At 45.5% G+C, this 19,463-nt stretch overlaps 1 pseudogene; it reads left to right on the forward strand.

Moving 5' to 3' along the window:
- The first annotated feature begins 837 nt into the window (after positions 1–837).
- Positions 838–19,463, forward strand: part of LOC142187379 (vomeronasal type-2 receptor 26-like) — a 29,597-nt pseudogene continuing 10,971 nt past the window's right edge.

Below are 19,463 nucleotides of genomic sequence, written 5' to 3' on the forward strand. Positions count from 1 at the left end.
CTGGTCATGTAATGGAGGGGGTGTACATCTCACCCAGACTACTCAGGTGGGTGAGATGAGAAAACTCCAGAAAGGATGGTTCTCAGCAGATAACTACTGAGGGTTATTTCAAAGTACTGTTTACTGGGCTGGATTTTTAGGAATGGCAGGTAGGATTGGTAGTGGGACCTGTCATTCCACCCCCCTCCAGTCCACACTTTGGGGATGTTCCGGCAGCAACTCATCTGCAGAGAGTCTGCTCATCAAGGAGGCTTAAGAAGTCATCTCCAGCAGACATTGGGCAGAGCTTGGCTGGAGAGCTGACAGAGAGGTCATATTTTTGGAGCTGTGTCCTGAATGATTCTACTGGATCTTGATTTCTGTTATCCTAGGTGAGGTAACCTATTCTATGTTTAGTTAGAGCCTAGCCGGGCAGGGATTTATTTTTGAATTGTTTCCTTTTGTTGCTGCACTACCTTTTGAGTGAAAATAAACTCTACCTTTGTTTTGGACTAAGGAAACTGGACTTGTGTATCTATGCCACCCCACCTAGCAACCTCCGACCCTGAAAATAGGTGGAGGATGCCGACATACAGCAGTTACTAGGGTAACGGCACGTCCACTCCTTGCTGGAGACATTTTTTTTTTATGTCCTGGGTGAAGGCTGCTGCCGCTATACAGACCTGGACTATGGAGGAGATACTGAAGCATCTTGTGCAGTCCACTGTGCAGCAACAACAAATGAATCGTTTGCTCATGGAGCAAATTGTGCTCCTTAAAGAGACTGGTGTCACTAGCCTGCAAAGACCTGTGGAGCACAGAGATGAGAAGCGGGCTGTGCAAAGAGCTCTGCAGAAGATGACCGCAGATGATGACGTGGAGGCCTTCCTGACTGTGTTTGAGAGAGTGGCCAAATGGGGGAAACTGCCAGCTGTGGACTGGGAAGATGTCATTGCACCCTATCTGACCGATGAGCTCCAGAAGGCCCATTATGACCTTTGCCAGCAGGATGTCCAGGATTATGAAAAGTTAAAGTTAATTCTTGCTCGGCTGGGGGTAACCACTGCTGTCAGTGCCCGGCGGGTACATACCTGGAGCTACCATATGGACAAGCCTGCCAGATCCCAGATATACGACCTGATTCAACTGGTGAAAAAGTATCTGGAACCAGACACCTGTACCCCTGCAAAGATGGTGGAGAAGTTGGTCCTAGACCGGTTCACCAGAGATCTTCCTCCTGCGTTGCAGTGCTGGGTTGGACATGGAGACCCCAAAGATGCCAACCAGCTCATCAGCCTTCTGGAGAGGTACCTGGCGACTGAGGCTGAACTCCATGATGACCCTACAGCGCGACCATCCCCCAAGAACACCCAGTGGAGGGCGCCTCCCGGTAATACTGTTCCATTATTTGACAGCGGAGGGAATAGATCTGGAGATGTGTTTTCTAGGCCGTCCACCAGCCCAAGAAGGGACTCTCTGCTAGAGAAACCACGGCTGGTACAGTGTTGGAGATGCTATGAGCGGGGACATATTGCTTCCCAGTGCCCATTCACCTCTGAGCCAATAGACTGTGATGCTAGTGAGCGTCGATCATTATTTGCCAGCCCTGTCTGTGCTGTGGCACCGTTACTAGAGACTGGGCCTCAGGTCTGCCAAGTTGTGGTGAATGGCTGTCCGGTCCAGGCGTTGTTGGACTCTGGTAGCCTGGTCACTCTGGTGCATGCCAGCTTGATAGCTGGGGACTTTATCCCAGACAAACGTATGAGTGTTTGTTGCATCCATGGGGATATCAAGGATTACCCCATGTCCAAAGTCACAATAGAGACTATAGTAGGATTTGTTTATTATGAAGTGGGTGTTGTAAAAAACCTTATATATAATGTGATTTTGGGACGTGATTTCCCTTTGTTCTGGGATTTGTGGGGAAAAGGTAAAGGCACACAGCCAAAGGTGGAAACCCCACCTACACCCAAAGTGCATGAGGAGGGTGACACCTTTCCGTTACAGGTCCTAGCTGGGAGCAAGATGATGCCTCTTCCCCAGCCTCTGAGCCTATTATACCTGAATTAGAGGTCTCACAGGATAGTTTTGGTACTGCACAGTTGAGAGATCCCACTCTTGCTTGTGATAATGTGACATTTATTAACAATGTGCCCCAGGAACCTGATGCTGACCACCAATTCCCACAATTTGCTTTGAATAATGACCTGTTGTATAGAGTTGCAAAAAGTAATGGGGAAATTGTGGAGCAGCTTCTCGTACCAAAGCCATACCGCCATGTGGTACTTGATATGGCCCATAATCATGAGCTTGGGGGACACCTAGGTGCGAAGAAAACACAGGAGAGGATTTTCCAAAGATTTTGTTTGCCAGGTGTATACAAGGAAGTGAAGGAGTACTGTGTGTCCTGTCCTACGTGTCAGGTACATGCCCCAGCCACACATTTCCGTAGTCCCTTGGTTCCCCTGCCCTTCATTGAAGCACCTTTTGAAAGGATTGGTATGGACTTGGTTGGTCCAGTAGTCAACTCAGATAGAGGTCACCAATATATTCTGGTTGTCTTAGATTACGCTACTCACTATCCTGAGGCGGTTCCCTTGCGTAATACGACATCAAAGAGTATTGCCCGTGAGTTATTCTATATGTTTTCAAGAACCGGCATACCTAAAGAGATACTGACCGACCAAGGCACGCCCTTCATGTCAAAGGTGATGAAAGAGCTATGCAAGCTGTTTAATATTACCCACATACGGACCTCTGTGTATCAACCCCAGACAGATGGGTTAGTGGAGCACTTTAATAAGACTCTCAAGCATATGCTTAAAAAGGTGGTAGAAAAAGATGGTGGTGACTGGGATTGCCTGTTGCCATACCTGATGTTCTCTATTAGAGAGGTTCCACAAGCGTCTACAGGTTTTTCCCCTTTTGAATTAGTCTATGGTAGACACCCCAGGGGCTTACTAGATATAACCAAAGAAACCTGGGAAACAGAGGCTTCCCTATACTGTAGTGTCATAGAGCATGTAGCTCAAATGCAGGACCGCATTTCAACAGTCATGCCAATTGTAAAAGAACATGTGCAAAGAGCACAAGAGGCCCAAAGCAGAATTTACAATCGTTCTGCCAGAGTCCGAGAGTTTAACCCAGGGGACAGAGTCCTTATTTAGATGCCTACTGCGGAGAGCAAGTTCTTAGCGAAATCGCAAGGCCCATGTTAGATTGTGGAAAAAGTAGGGCCAGTCAACTATAAGGCTCACCAACCAGGGAAAAGGAAGCCTTTTCAAATCTACCATGTGAATTTGATTAAGCCCTGGAACCAGAGGGAATCCTTGGTGGCCTCAAATACAGAGGTGGGTGATTTGTTGCCACCAATCCCTCCAGTCCGTGTGAATGAGACCCTCTCAGTACCCCAACAACAAGAGGCAAAAGAGTTCCTGCAGAAAAATAGACGCAAGTTCTCTGATCTACCAGGGCGTACACACCTGATAAAGCACCATGTAGTGACAGAACCTGGGAGGAAAGTAAACCTCAAACCCTACAGAATACCAGAGGCATGTAGGGAGGTAGTGTCAGCTGATGTTAAATGTATGCTGGAGTTGGGAGTGATTGAGGAATCCAAAAGTGAGTGGTCTAACTTAATTGTGTTGATACCAAAGCCCAATGGTACTTGGAGGTTCTGCAATGATTTTAGAAAATTGAATGAGATTTCCAAGTTTGACGCTTATCCCATGCCCAGGGTTGATGAGCTGATTGAGAAGTTGGGTAATGCCAGGTACATAACCACACTGGACCTGACAAAAGGTTACTGGCAAATACCTTTGGTTAAGGAAGCCAAGGAGAAACTGCCTTTGTTGTTCCAGAAGGGCTGTTCCAGTACAGGGTTATGCCATTTGGTTTGCATGGAGCTCCTGCTACCTTTCAGAGGTTGATGGATCAGATCTTGCGGCCACATCGTGACTATGCAGAGGCTTACCTGGACAATGTGGTCATTCATAGCCCAGACTGGGGAAGTCACCTCTGTAAGGTGCAGGCAGTATTGGACTCCATAAGTGAGGCAGGCCTTACTATCAACTCTGAGAAATGTGCTTTAGGGCTGGAGGAAGCCAAGTACCTGGGCTATGTCATTGTCAAAGGGGTAATAAAGCCACAAATCAATAAGGTGGAGGCAATACAGAACTGGCCAAGACCGCTAACCAAGAAGCAAGTCCGGGCTTTTCTTGGCATTGCTGGCTACTACCAGAGGTTTGTGCCAAACTTTGACTCTATTGCAGCTCCTCTCACTGACTGGACAAAAGGTGGGAAGTCAGTGATGATCCACTGGACACCAGAGGCAGAGGAAGAAGAAGGAAGTAGTTCCTGGTGCAGACAGATGCCTCAAATGCAGGTATAGGAGCGGTGCTGTCCCAGGTGGTAAATGGTGAGGAGCATCCAATAATCTACCTGAGCAGGAAGCTGTCTCCCGCTGAGAAAAATGACACTATTGTAAAGAGGGAATGTTTGGTCATTAAGTGGGCGCTGGATACTCTGAGGTATTACCTCCTGGGGAGAAAGTTTAAGTTAATAACTGTCCATGCTCTTCTTACATGCATGAAAATCAATAAAGACAGAAATGCTAGGGTTACCAGATGGTTCCTATCCTTGCAAAATTTTTATTTCAGTGTGGAGCATAGACCAGGGAAATTATTGGGAAATGCTGATGCCCTGTCACGGGTCCATTGTATGATGGCTACAAATGCCCAGCCCTCCAGTCTAGAGAAGAGGGGGGATCTGTAAGCCGATGGCTGGTCAGGTAATGGAGGGGGTGTACATCAGTTAGGATTGTGCAGTAGCTGCGGCCATGATATGGGCGTCACTGCCTATTCCTCTGCACAGTCCAGAGTTAACCTGCCTTGCAACAGTCGGGCGTGGTCGACTTTTTAACAAACATAGATATCGACCAATGAACGTTCGGCGTGGGCTGCTGGGCTATTTGCTTGTGACCGCCCCTTGCCTATATAAGGGGCTGGTCTGGATGCCTGGCTCTCTAAGATCAATTCTCAAAGCCTGTATGATAGGTGTGTGTGTGCATGGGTTCCAGCCTGAACAAATACTTAGTTGGCCAAGCTAGCAAATACCCCCCTGAGATAGCAATGCCACTGTCAGTTGGGCAGCATGCAGCCTTGTGTGTTTGTGGGGTGAAGATCTCAGTTTGCTTTAGCTAGTGTTCCCTATGTCAGTTAGTTTGGCAGTAAGCTGTGTGAGGGGTTGAAATATCTTTTGAAGATTATGTATGAACAAAGGTGGGGGCTGAGACTGCTCTATCTCGCTCTCTCTCTATCTCTGTCTCTAAGAGATGAGCAGTCTGTTACACAAGGAGCCGGTTAAACTGGTTAGACGGAGACACTATGTGCTGTGTACGTGTTGAAGCTGTATACAGAGATCAATCAAAGAGATAAGCGTGTACTAGTTCAAGCTAGACAAACTGGTTAAACTGGGTTTCAACACTGTAAGAAACTAAGAACATGATCAGATAAGGACAAATGTCTTGTAGCTTGGCTGTGACTGTGATGCTATATAAGCCTGCCCTTCTGTGTTAATAAACTGAAAGATTCTGGATATGATACACTGCTGTCTGTCTGTATGTTTCCCGAGCTCGTACCCTACAACTGATCAATTAGAACTACAACAACATAACTCAGGGGTCTTGTGCCCCCTAACAGCTGCATAGGGGGTTGAGTCGGTCTCTGTCTAGACTCTGGCTAGGCAGTTTTTGTTATTGTAGCGGCTGCTCTAATCTGCACAGGTGGCTCTGTGAATTTAACAAGAGCACACCCATTTACTTTTGTTTAGCTGGAAGTGACACTAACTGTCAGACAGTATTCACACTTAGGTGTTAGCAGTCAGAGTCCAGAGGGCTCCGCAGGATATTATTTCTTTTAGTTTTTTTAATATAGCCTGCTGAACGTAACAACATCTCACCCAGACTACTAAGGTGGGTGAGATGAGAAAACTCCAGAAGGAATGTTTGTTTTGGTAAATGCTCAGTATTGGGCTGGATTTTTAGGAATGGCAGGTAGGTTGGTAGTGGGATCTGTCATTCCACCCCCTTCAGTCCACACTTTGGGGATGTTCCAGCAGCTACTCAGCTGCAGAGAATCTCCACGTCAAGGGAGGCTTGATGCCCAGCAGCAAACTGTGGGCAGAGTTTGGCTGGAGAGCCAACAGAGAGGTCATATTTTTGGAGCTGTGTCCTGAATGATTCTTCTTTTGGATTTCTGTTATTCTAGGTGAGGTCACCTATTCTATGTTTAGTTAGAGACGGGCAGAGATTCATTTTTGAATTTTTTCTTTTTGTTGCTGCACTAGCTTTTTGAGTAACAAACTCTACCTTTGTTTTAGACTAATGAAACTGGACTTCTGTGTCTATGCCCCCCCACACACCTAGCAACCCCAGACCCTGACAATATATATATATATATATATATATATATATATATATATATCAGATAATGAGATAGTGAAAGTTACACCATGGAACATAGATGTTGACTCACCTACATAACCACTGTGACCCTATAACACACCTCAGTGTTCACCTGGAGTACATGACATCAACCAGGAGTTTGTAGGAGAATGCAAGGGGAACACTGGAAGCAGAGAGGAAGCCCAGGTAAGCTCATGCTTTTGATATTATTTCCAGAGATATCACTGCTTGAAATCACAATCCAGGTTACTATATTTATATGCAGCTGTATAATATATGATATAAAAATTACAATGCCATCTGATTTTTCAACTAGTGATATCTCTGGAAATAAGATAGCACTGTTAAGGTAAGTTCACACGGAGTAACGTGCCGCGTGATGTGGCACGTATACGACGTGTGAGACTTTGAGGGCCGTATACGCTCCCATTGATTTCAATGGGAGCCTGGATTGTATACGCCACATTATTTTGCGGCCGTGATTTTGCGCAAAATCTCACGCCGTATACGTGCCAGATCACGCGGCATGTTACTCCGTGTGAACTCCCCCTTACAGTGACATTCAGTGAGAGGCAGGAACAGATCTCAATACAGAAGGAAGGGGAAGAATAAAGAGAGGCCGATGTCACAGAAAGGAGATAAGATGTGTTATAAAGTCTATTACAGAAGGTATTAATGACACAAATACTGCCAGGAAATCACAAGTTGTCAGAAAGTTTACTTACACGTTCATGGATGAGGTTACATCATGACCTACATAGACATCATGTCCCCGTTGCCACTTTCTTTTTATTGATCTGCTTTTATCATTCTCCTGTTGTACAGGACACAGTTCACACCAGCAGGTTGCGTCAGCTCTTCAGGTATTTTGTCATTAGTTCTTCTCAGGGCTCGTTCACATCTGCGCCTGGCACTCCGTACCTCAGGTTTCCATTTCCTGCATAAAACAGAGCAGGAGATGGAAACCTGCAGGACTCTTTCTTATTCATTTGAATGGGTGAGAGAGATGTCCGGCCATGAGCGGCGGTGAGCGTTTTACGCTCTCTGCCGCAAAACCGGGTTTTTTAATCCGGACACAGAGTCGGACATGCAGTACTCTGTGTCCGGATTGAAAAAACCGGTTTCGCGGCGGAAAGCATAAAATGCTCACCGCCACTCACGGCCAGACCTGGTCTGTGCTTTCCGTCTTCTTGCATGTAGAAGACGGAAACCACAGAACGGAGACCAGAACGCAGGTGTGAACCTAGCGTCACTCTTCTTTTTCTTTCCTCCTCATCTTACAACTGGACACAATCTGATATGTTACAGTATATGTGAGTGTAAGGTAAAGCTAGGGGGTCACATACTTTTCTCTACATTGTGTATAGCAAAGCTAATAAGAAATGAGCAGGACTATCTCCTCTTACTGAGGTGGTGTAGAGCGGAGTCAGTTCCTCACCCGGATGTATCTTCATCTATTTACAGGCCACAACTTCAGGGGATTATACATTATCTCATTTTCATATTTGCCATTGATAATATTAACCAGAATCCTGACATTTTACCCAATATTACACTGGGATACCATGTTTATGACTCCTGCTTAGATGGACGAGTGGCGGTAAGCCGTATATTACATCTTCTATCTGGTCCGGATAAGGTGATACCTAACTACTCCTGTAGGGGGCATGGCCAGCTGGCCGGTATCATTGGAGACCACCACTCATCTACCACTATTCCAGCAGCACAAATCCTCGGACTATATGGATATCCTCAGGTATTAGATACTCCGGCATTGTCTATTAGTGTATAGCAGACATGTAATATGATTGGAGTAGGATATATGAGTGATGTGTGTAGTATGAATGATAGGGGTTAGATGTTACCAATATACATTATATGGAGACAATGATTGGTTCCCAGCTTTTTCTCATTGAATTCCAGTGCTTTATTTACAGCCATCGCCGCAGCGTCTAAAATCCAGCCCCTCACCTTCAAACATTAGTAGACATCGCAGCATCAAGTCACAACCTGACATTTATTTCCTCCTAGATATTAGTTTGAGAAAGGGAAAGAGGCCTAACATGACCCAACCTGCACCTCTGTGAGACAAAAATGGACCATAAACGTGGCAAGAACTTTTATAACAACTAATAGGAGGTGTAAACCTAGACTAGACAGTGTAAGAATACACCAGATTTATCAAACAGATTCGGACACTTTTTGATTGTCTAGTTTCTTTTTGGTCTGAAACTAAACAGGTGGAGAAATCTCAAAAATGTTTGTGAATTTTTGAGAGGTTCTCCCATCTCTATGTAATGGAGCTGATCTCTTACTAAATTAAAACAAAGAGACAAACTAACTATCTTATATCAATCTCTGTTGGTTACTCTGTACTAGGGATGGGCAAACCAATCTGTTTAGAATTGGATTCTAATCCAAAATTACCAAAAGTTTTGGGGTTGCCAAACACAAAACCTTTGAGGTTCATCACCCAAGAAGCACTATAAGGGCCCCTTCACACGGCTGATACGCTGGCTGCTTTAGAACTTGTAAACATTCCGTAGCAGCGGCGTCTAAAGCAGCCCATTCATTTCTATGGCGAGCGCGCGTCTGCCGGCCCCCATAGAAAACAATGCGATCTGCTTTAGATGCCGCTGCTACGGAATGTTTACACGTTCTAAAGCAGCCAGCGTATCAGCCGTGTGAAGGGGCCCTTATACTCAGGGTATGGTAGGGAAAATAAACAGTAATAATTATTTTGCCTCTCCTGGGCATGGTTGTGGCATCCAACAATCCCCGGCGTCCTCTTCTGGCCTCTTCCGGCCTCTGGCTGATGTAACATATTGTTTATGTATGATGGATGTGTTAATGTGTGGAACTGCAGAACCCTTTTTAGGACCATATACAGATACAGTCCTGGGGTGGAGATGTGCAGTACTGAAAGGACAGTATATAAAGGCATGATCTTTGTCTCTTGTGTCTTGTACAGATCAGCTATGGAGCCACCGACCCCTCATTATCTGATAGACTCCTCTATCCACATGTTTTCCGGACAGTCCAAAATAGCCACATGCACAATATGGTGGTCACCGAACTGTTGGAGCACTTTGGCTGGACCTGAGTTGGAATTTTAGTATCAGATGATGATAATGGAGAGAAAGAACTGCAGATACTGAGAAAGTCCATGAGAGAGCGCGGGATCTGTGTGGCCTACACCATAAAACTTACAGAGGAGAATAAACAATATAATGAGAAGATATCACATATGTTAAGTAATCCACAAGTCAGGGTCATTATAATGTGCGGGACGTTTTCTGTGGATGGAGTTCATTTACTGATACACTATGAATTGGTATTTTCAGACAGAACTCTCATCCTTCCACCATCATGGGCCTCTAATTCTTACATTACAGAACAACAGTATCCAGAATTTCATGGAAGTCTAGCCATAGACATTCTATCACAACCTTTTACAGAAGTGGAAGACTTTGTGAAAAGCTACAGGAAACTCCCAAAAATACTTTTCGTTGAGTCTTTCTGGAAACAAATAGAGCCAATAATAGGAAATGAAAATACAGATCCCTTCATTACATTAAATTACACTGATGAAGACAATAATGAGAGTGTAATGTATACTGAACCAAGCCTGAGATATCTCCTCACATCGGGCGTCTCTCCAAGACTGTACGAGGCTGTAGAAGTCCTGGCAAAAGCTCTCCATGAAATGTTCTTATTTATAAAAGACAAAAATCCAGAAAATCCAATAACTGGACTTACCCAATACACACAGAAGTTACAGCGCCACCTACAGATGACAAAGCATCTGGATCCAATGAGTCCTTCATATTACTTCAGTGACCTGGGGGAAGTCGTACATCCATATAAGATAATAAACTGGATCATTGTAAATGGATCTGCACAGCCCATACGTGAGGTCAATGTAGGAAATGTTACCCCATGGGCTGTCAGTGATCAGAAGCTTTATATAAATAACTCGTCTATAACATGGAGTCACAGCCAGGAGGTAAGAAGCCTTCCATTATACATGAGATTATAGAAAGCTTCTCTCTGCCCTTATACATCATTACATAGCTCACAAATAGAATCAATCTATGTCAGTAGTTCAGTTACTTTGTATACACATTATACTTAAAATTGATAAAACCCATTGGCTGCCGAAAACGTGACCTCCCATTCATAAGAACGGCTGCAGCCCTATTCGCCATTTTAGTGGTCAGACATAGGGAGAGAAACATACCTGCTGAGGGCTAGATAGCGATTAGATAGGCAGGGAAGAACTAAAGAAGAAAACCAGCAGCTCTTCTCAGAGCTATACACTGTAGGGACATCAGTCCAGCTTTCCCCGGACGGTGGAAAACAGGGACACACAACAGATACAACTTCATATATAGCGGAGAAACAGCTTTTATTGTTGGCTGTCCGCATACAGAATAGCCAGAATCCACAGCAGTGACTAGATCATATAGAGCTGGAAAAAGCCTTGATTTTTTTGGGGGGGCCTTAAAAATTGCAGTAATTCACTGCATTTCCAAGTTCATATAGAGCTGGAAAACAGCTTTCCTTTGTTGTGTATAGACCATCAAAAAGGGAATAGTACATCCAAAATGTGCAAAGCTAGCGCAAGGGGACGGGGACGGGGGCATGGAAATGCAGATGTTGAACAAGGTTGCGCTCAACCAACAGCATCTACTGCGCCTACAGCTCTGCAGCAGCAAGCATTAGGCTTCCCCACAGTCCCTGGCTTGATGACCAGATTGAGTAGACTGCAGGGTACAAACCTAAGTAAGTCTGAGCACAAGGAAGAGATGTTACAATGGCTGGCGGACAATGCTTCCAGCACATTCTCCACCAGCCAGTCAGCCTCTACCTCAACTCCTCCTCCTACCCAGCAGACTGCTCCTCCTTCCTCACAACATGCCCAATCTTCCCAGCAACCTAATCCCACCTTTCCCACCTCCCAGGAGCTGTTTTCGGCTCCATTCACTATCCCTTTCTCTGTCCCACCACATCCTGAATCACCAGAGGTAACAGATGACTTCCCTGATGCACAAACACTGGAGCATCTGTTATCTCTGGTTGTTGTTGTTGACCAGCAATTGGCCCTCAGTGACGACGATGACGAGACACAGTTGCCATCAGGGCAGCCTGTTGCCGTCATTGTTGCGCAAGAGAAGGAGGAGGAGCCGTTGGAGGATTTGGAAGAGGAGGTGGTGGACGATGAGGCCACTGACCCGACCTGCACAGGGCGGATGTCAAGTAGGGAGAGCAGTGGAGATGTGGAGGGAAGTGCAGCATCAAAGAGGGTGGCTAGAGGCAGAGGCATGTCCAGAGGCAGAGGACAGCTCTTCACCGAAGCCAGGCCACAGCCAGAAGGGCCCAAAATGTTCCCTCTTGTAGCCAGCCTAGAAAAACTCCCCCATCAAGGCCACGGTCTTTGGTGGTGTGGATTTTTTTTTATGTCTGTGCTACGGACAAATATAGTGCCATTTGCACACTCAAAACTGAGTAGGGGCTCTGTAAAGAGCAACCTCACACACCACTGCCATGTGCCGTCATTTGGAAGGCAAGCACTGGGCTCAGGGGCAGAGAACAAATGCTGTACTATTGTCATCCGGCATTGCCGCCACTGCCTCTCCCACTCTTTCCAGTGCTGGCGCTGCAGTCCAGACCAGCAGCCAGGAAACCTCCACATCTTCCTCCACCACTTTGGGGACTTCTCCCTCATGCTCCCCTTTTCCAGCCTCAGCTCCTTCTCCTGCCTTACCTCCTTCTCCTGCCTTACGTCCTTCTCCTGCCTTAGCTCCTTCTCCTGTACCATCATGTGTGTTCTCAAAACAACCCACCATCTCCCAGACTTTTAAGCACAGGCAAAAAATACAGCGCTACCCACCCCAATGCACAAGCCTTAAATGCACACATCTCCAAACTGCTGGCCCAGGAGATGTTGCCGTTCCGACTTGTTGAAAGTCAGGCCTTCCGTGACCTGATGGCAAGTGTGGCACCTCGCTATGCCGTCCCTAGCCATCACTACACAGCACATGTCAAGCAACATCTGGAGGGCCCTAAGTTCCGCGATTTGCACAAAGGTCCACTTGACCACCGATGCGTGGATAAGTGCATGCGGACAGGGATGCTACATTTCACTGATGGCACACTGGGTGAATGTAGCTGAGGCTGGGAGCAGGTCACAATCTGGGGCGGTCTACCTCATTTCCCCGCCCAACATTCCTGGCAGGGGCTCTGAACCATTACCCTCCTCCTCCTCCACATCCTCCGCCATCACATTGACCCCAGCTCCCAGTTGGAAACGCTGCAGCACTGGCGTGTGGAGACATCAGCAGGCCGTGCTGAAGCTCATAAACTTGGGGGACAGACAGCACACTGCCTTAGAGGTGAGGGATGCCCTCCTTGATGAGACGGCAACATGGCTTTCGCCGCTGCACCTGGGCCCAGGCATGGTCGTGTGTGATAACGATTGCAACCTGGTAGCGGCTCTGCAGCTTGCCAACCTCTGACATGTTCCATGCCTGGCCCATGTGTTCAATTTAGTGGTGCAACGTTTTTTGAAAACATACCCCAATGGAGCCGAGCTACTGGTGAAAGTGCGGCGCTTGTGCGCCCACTTTTGCAAGTCCACAGTAGCCGCTGCTAGCCTCCGAAGCCTCCAGCAATGCCTCCAGAACACCGGCTGATGTGCGACATCCCCGCACGCTGGAACTCCACGTACCACATTTTGAGTAGAGTGTGTGAGCAGCATAGACCCTTGATGGAGTACCATCTCCAATACCCAAGGGTTCCTCAGAGTCAGCTTCCGCAGTTTCTGCACCATGAGTGGCCATGGATGGCAGACTTATGCGAGATCTTGCGTGTTATGAAGAGTCAACCATGAGGGTCAGGTGTGATGACACAATTGTGAGTGTCACAATCCCCCTGTGTGTGATGCAAGAATCCCTCATCGCCATCAGGGATAATGCATTGGACGCTGAGGAGTTGGGCATAGGAGCAGAAACATCCCAGCAGGATAGTCATGGCACACTCCTGTCCGCTTCACAGCGTACATTGAGGGAGGAGGAGGAGAACAAAGTGGCAGATCTCATTGTCACACAGGAGGATGAGAGCAACGACTACTGGATTTTTGCAATCCTCGACCCCCCGGTATAAAAATTTTCTTTGTAATTTTATTCCAGTAGAGGGGAGGGCCAGTCACATGAGAGATTGCCACAAGCAACTGGTGCAGAATATGATGGAGATGTTTCCATCAGCTGTCGTTGGCGGCACACAAGAGAGTTCCTCCAACAGGCGACAAACTGTCATCCGGTCCACACCCGGCAGGGGCACACTCTCCAAGGTCTGGGACACGTTAATGGCACCCACTCGCCAAAGTACCGCCACTGAGAGGCCTAGTGTCACCAGGAGGGATAAGTATAGGCGCATGTTGCGGGAGTACCTGGCCGACACCAGACCTGTCCTCGCCGATCCCTCTGCGACCTATACTTATTGGGTCTCCAAGTTGGATTTGTGGCTGGAACTTGCGCTGTACGCATTGGAGGTCCTTTCCTGCCCTGCCGCCAGCGTGCTTTCCGAAAGGGTCTTCAGCACTGCCAGTGGCATAATTACGGATAAGCGCAGACGGCTGTCAGCTGACAGTGCTGGCCGGCTGATGCTCATCCAACTCTGCTGGTTAGAGTGTCTACTTACTCTAAGGGCCAAAAACCCTGCTGTTGCAAGGACCTACTCACTCCAAGGGCCAAAAACACTGCTTTCTAAAGGCTCTACTCATGCCAAGGGCCAAAAGCACTGTAGTTTAACCTTTTCGCTGCCAAGGGTCTCTGGAAATTTTGCACCTCCAGTAGCCAGAGCAATTTTCACAGTTTTGAGATGGACAAATCAAACCTAAATTGCAACATTAAAAAAGCATCCAACCCCCCCATACCTATATATTTTCTTAAAGTAGACACCTGCAGCATTGTCAGAATGCCACTTGGTACTGTATACGAACAGGCACCTTCATGCAATTTTGATTTAAAGTGAATGTTTTATGAAAAAATGCAAATAAATGTATATTAGTTGTTAAAAGCGGAAACCAAACAAAAAATTTAATGCACCAAACCTCATAAAAATAAGAGTTCAACATGTGCAGAGTTCATACATATCACTATGGCCTGAACCCGCATGCACGTGTCTTCAGAAAATCGTTAGAACTGGAAGGAACAAAATTCTGCTTTGAAGCTGGAAATATTAAAAAAGTATCATCCTATAAAATGCAGGGATTACACACCATGAAAAGTAAGTGAACCCCTAAACCCTATATATTTTTTGAAAGTAGACAACCTGAAGATTACAAATGTCTTAATGGGTCATCAATAGCCACATCCACCTTCATGCAACTTTGCGACCAACACAAATAATTTTTTGAAAAAATACGCTACAACACATATTTGCACCTAAAACTCCTGTTCAATCTCACATTCATATACAAAATACTTTTAAAAAAATAGCTTATGGTGTATACAATGTGTATATATACTATATCTACCGCAAACATAAACTACAACAAGAGCTCGGAATCCCAAAAACACGAATACAGAAGACAAGCAGGATTTTGCTGCTGTTCACTAATATGTTAAAAAGCTATACTGCACCTACCAAACTGTGACTGTGATACCAAAATCTAACTTTTTTCAGAGTACACAGCATACCGTATATAAAAACACAATTTAATAGTTTATATATACAACCACCTTCATTCAACTCTGCCGCAAACAGAGATTGCTAGCAAAAATTGTGCAAAAATTCTAATTTGCCACTAAAGTGCGGCTCAAGAAATCCCTTTCTGCAAACATAATGTACTGTCCATAAAACTGCAATATGTGAGGAGTTCATACATACATTCACACATGTATATACAGTACATACCACACATGTATATATTTACAGGGGCGGGTGTTAAAGAATTGCCAAAATCGCAGAAATGAACCATCCCATTTTGTGCATGCAAATTAAATAGGACTTTACATAAAAATGTTATTTTCCATCCCCCTATAATAATTTTAGCAATCTATCCGTTCATCTCTAGTGATAATCGTTATTACTATTATTTTAGTGTGTAACGGATATCACTAGAGACGTATTTTACTGTAGAAAGCTCAGGTATAGACAGGACAGGGATTGGGTGAAATGTAAACTTTATTTGAGACTTTATGTATATGTTGTGTAAGTGTTTGGTGCGACTTTTTTTTTGGCTCTGCGACCTGGACAATGGTAAACGTCTGGGTCACAGTGCCAACAAACTTCCTGGTTATGTTCAGGAGGTATAACATAAGAATACCCCACTAGAAAAGCTCAGGGGGGAATTACATTATAACTGTATGTGACAATCAGAGACAAATGTATAGTATACGCTCTGATTGGCAGGAGAAGGGTTAATAGGGACAATAGAGTCCCTGCCACCCCCCTCCTGCTGTCACATACAAGTTATGCAGAGAGAGAGATCGTTTCACTGTTCTCTCTCTCTGCTGCACAGCTCCGTGTCCCTCTTGTTAGATCGCAAATTGCTTGCTTAGACAGGAGGGGGGGACAATTTGAAGCTCTATATCTTTGGACTGCATCAACATATCTTGATGTTTTCAATTGCATTTTAAAGAGGAGAATCTCATCTTTAAAATGTTATCAAGAACTCGATGATTGGATGTACAGTTTTGGAGAAATTCACTGTTGAAACGCTGTCGGGAATTGAAATCTGCAATTGGATCTTAATGCCAAATAGTGTTTTCAACAGTGAATCACTACAAAACTGTAAGTAAAATCATCAAGTCCCTGGTATCATTTTAAAGATGAGAGTCTCTTCTTTAAAATGCATTTTAAAGCATCAAGATATGTTGATGCAGTCCAGAGATATCATGGATAGCATTAGTAGGGAGGACGTACTAAGTACGTCCTCCGCTATTGAAGTGCCACCTTGGGAGCACGTACAGTGTACGTGCCTGGCAGCGAAAGGGTTAAAGGCTCCAATCACACCAAGGGCCAAAAACACTGTATTTTAAAGGCTCTATGCATGCCAAGGGCCAAAAACACTGCTTTTTAAAGGCTCAACTCACCCAAAGGGCCAACAAATCTCTGCTGGTGCAAGGCTGAACTAAGTGAAAGGGCCTAAAACTCTGCAGGTAGAGGCTGAAGTCACCTGAAGGGCCTCAATCTCTGCTGGAAGGGTTCATGTTAAGGGCCTTAAAAGTGAATTTTGGAAGATCTTACCATATCACACAAATCCACAATGACAGTTCAGGGTGGGTACTGATGGATTTCCCATTGTCTATTCCATCATGGTTGTCATGGGGAACGTGATTTAAAGGGGTGCTTGTTAATGTTTGTTGAGCTTAAATTGGGGTTTGTGTCCATCCATTTGGGGAGTAAAGAATGTTTCCAGGTATTTTCCCACTTTGATAGAGATTTTTTTGAATGTGGAAAGTGTGTAGTTGTTAGGCTGTGATGTTGGGGTAATAGAGGGTCTTTGGTGTGTTAGATGCCCCCAGACATGCTTCCCCTGCTGTCCCAGTGTCATTCCAGAGGTGTTGGCATCATTTGCTGGGGTGTCATAGTGGACTTGGTGACCCTCCTGAGACGGATGGTGGGATCCCCTGAAACGAAGCATTTTCTCCCATAGACTATAATGGGGTTCGATATTCGTTCGAATAGTCGAATATTGAGATGCTATTCGGAACGAATAATGAACATCAAATATTTTACTGTTCGCTCATCTCTATTAGTTGTGAATATGCAAAAGTAGAAAATGGAGATTTGTTTACCCATAACTTAGCTCATACATAGTTGTAAGGGTTTTCCCATCTCCCTCTAAGCAGTTTGCCTGCTCTCTCTTCTTTGCACTTCCTATATTCTTTTACAAGCTGGGGGCATCTTTGATTGACCAGGACACAATGAAGTACCTCATTAGATCTAAAAATTTTCTTTAATATGAGAGATTGTTCATTATGATTACTAGAAATCTATATATTTATAAAACTCAAATTCTGTAGTAGTCTTGTCTATACAAATCCACAGTTCTCGCCCAATTTGGGTGAAATTTGGCACACCCCTTCTCCAACCACAGGAGTAGAATACTGCGCACACATATGCTGAGAAGAGAAGATATACTAGGAGTCCATATCAGCTAAGGAACAGAAGAAAGAAGGAGGACCTATGATAGCGCTCCTTCTCACACTTGGGGTGAAGCAGATGGTCACTTACAGAGCTGCCAAGTGCCGTCAAGGTCTCATACATGGGGTGGGAGATGTTCTCCAGCATGGAGCTCACCATGGACAGTGTCCTTGTGTCACCCACCACCTTTACTGGGTCCAGGGAGCCCCCCAGAACAGAGCTAGCCCTCCTGATCAGCCTGTCAAGTCTATTTATGTCCCTGGTTGATATACTGCTCTTCCAGCAAGCTACACAAAAAAAAAAAAAAAATGTCTGAAGCAACCACAGAGTTGAAGAAGGCCCTAAGAAGTGGCCCCAGGACTCTGAAGGCCCTCAGCCTCCTGAGCAGGTAGAGCCTGCTGTGACCCTTTCTGTGCAGCGCCTCCAGGTGATCAGCCCAGTCCAGTATATTATTGAGGATCACGCCCAGATACTTATAGGTCCTGACTATCTCAATACATGTTCCTTGGATCTCCACCGGGATTGGAGTACTTCTCCATTTACTAAAGTCCACCACCATCTCCTTGGTCTTCCCAGCATTAATCCTGAAGTGGTTCTGCTTGCACCATTCAACAAAATCCCAGTATAAGTCTCTGTATTCCCTATCGTCGCCATCAGTGATAAGGCCGACTATAGCAGAGACATCGGAGTACTTCTGTAAGTAACAGCTGGATGAGTTGTGCCTAAAATCAGCAGTGTACAGTGTGAAGAGAAATGGGACATGAACTGGACCTTGTGGTGCCCCCGTACTACAGATCACAGTGTCAGACACACAGTCCCGGGCTCTCACATATTTAGGGCGGTTTGACAGGTAGTCTAGGATCTAGTTGGACAGATAATGATCCACTCCACCAAGTTTCAGCTTCTACCTCTGTACGAATGGGAAAATTTAGCATCACAAGTCGGTTAAAATGTAACTTTTATTCTTCCATTAAAAAAAGCGTTCACAGAATACCCAAAGGTAATACGGGATAATTACATCTTTCCCCTCAGTAGCCCTGGCTGAATGGTGTTGAACATACTGGAGAAATCAAAGAACATTATTCTCACAGTGTTCCCAGGTTTCTCCAGGTGAGAGCTCTGTGAAGAAGGTGAATGATGGTGTCATCTACCCCAATGTCCAGCTGGTAGGCAAACTGGAGGGGGTCCATAGAGGAGCTCACCAGAGGGCGAAGATGTGTCTGGACCTGTCTCTCTTGGACCTTCATCAGGTAAAAAGTCAATGCTACCGGTTGGTTAGGGCCATAGAGTGTCACAGAGATGCTCATTTGGGCCAAATATTATTACAGGTCATTTTCTATGGGTTTAATTTAAAGCTAAGCCTTAAGAGGTCTCATTTTGGCTCTGGTTATAATCATATTTTGGGGTGCCTGTACTTATAGTGAGGTCAAGATGATTTACTTTATATGAATGGACAGTTCACCTTCTATAGTCCACCCTCCGAGGTCACCTCATTACTGCTATCATACATGTCCATTCTGTGTCTCTTCAGTAAAGGTTCTTGTCTTCTCCTTCAGGTCCCAGTATCCCGCTGCTCAGAGCCATGTTTACCTGGAAGCAGAAAGAAGGCAAGAGAAACAATTCACACCTGCTGCTATGACTGCGTGCCATGTTCAGAAGGAGAGATCTCCAATGTAACCGGTATATGATAGTAGGAGTAGTAGTACTGTCTTACCAGTGTAATGATGTTCTAGTTGTTATGTCAGTCCAGGTAGCTGCAACGGGGCTAAGGGACAGCAGTAGGGAATCTCGCCCTGCACTACTCCCACTAGCTATCCCGGTCCCTGCCTCACGGGTGTGGGTCGGCTGTACTCAGGCTAAGCCTGAC

This window comes from Leptodactylus fuscus, chromosome 1, assembly GCF_031893055.1.
Source record: "Leptodactylus fuscus isolate aLepFus1 chromosome 1, aLepFus1.hap2, whole genome shotgun sequence".
Classification (NCBI taxonomy): Eukaryota; Metazoa; Chordata; class Amphibia; order Anura; family Leptodactylidae; genus Leptodactylus; species Leptodactylus fuscus.